A 1,076-nucleotide genomic window follows, 5' to 3' on the forward strand; every position below is an offset into this window, starting at 1 on the left:
AGCAAATAAATATTGTTTAAAGAAAAAAAATTTATTGAACAATAAAATAAATGTGTCAAAATTATATAATTATTCAACAGAAAGTAGCATATGATACCAATTCGAATAAAATGGGACATCTCTGGCTCAATTGAAAAATTTTTGAAAGTAAACAATAATTAATTCTTCAAATAATTACGTAATTTTTTTAGACGAATTTACTACTCCAAACAATGACAAAATATTTCATTTCAATAAGAAAATAAGATCATTTTTTTAATTTCTGGGGAATAAATGATTGTTTAAATAGTTTACATTTGCTTAAATAATTGAAAATTGTTTTAAAAGTCATGATAAATATTAAGATTGTATATTAATGATTATTTATTTGAAAACGACTACGGGAATTGCTGAAAAATAACAATAAGCATGTCTACGACAACTTATTCTAATTTTAATCTTTTGATTGCAAGTAACATATCGTTGGAATCGCAAATAAACGTACATTTCGAATATAATATTTTCAAATTGCTGATAGAAAAATAAAAAATTTCCTATTCATATTTGGAAGAGATAATTTAGCACAAAAGTTAATCAAGAATTATTTAAGATTTCAAGGCGACCTCAAAGTCAAATCAGAAACTGATTCAAAAATTTCGAAATTGGAAAATGTTAAGTTGAAATTTTTTAAAAATAAATAATTTTCAATATGAAGCAATTAAAATTCGAGAATTTGCAAACGAATACTAAATTGAATGTTACAATGATTGTAAATGTTTTAATTCAGTATTGAATGTGGAAATTCAGAGATTTAAATCTGTAACCATTCAAAAACTTCGAATTTTTATTTATTTTTATTTTACACAATGCAATTTTAAACTATTTAATTTCAACCAGTTCATTCAAAATAAGGGCCGCATTTTGGAGCGTGTAAGCCCTGCGGTCGCACAGAGCGCCATGGTTGAGGGGGAGGGACCATGCGATTTTACTCCCTACCTTCTTCGACCTGTGTTTTCAGGTTTCTGGAAAGGTGACAACTTGGTACCTGTTTGTCCAAGTCTAGTCTCAAGATTAGTAATAGCTTTTTCACTTATCTA

This window comes from Belonocnema kinseyi, chromosome 10 (assembly GCF_010883055.1).
Source record: "Belonocnema kinseyi isolate 2016_QV_RU_SX_M_011 chromosome 10, B_treatae_v1, whole genome shotgun sequence".
NCBI lineage: Eukaryota > Metazoa > Arthropoda > Insecta > Hymenoptera > Cynipidae > Belonocnema > Belonocnema kinseyi.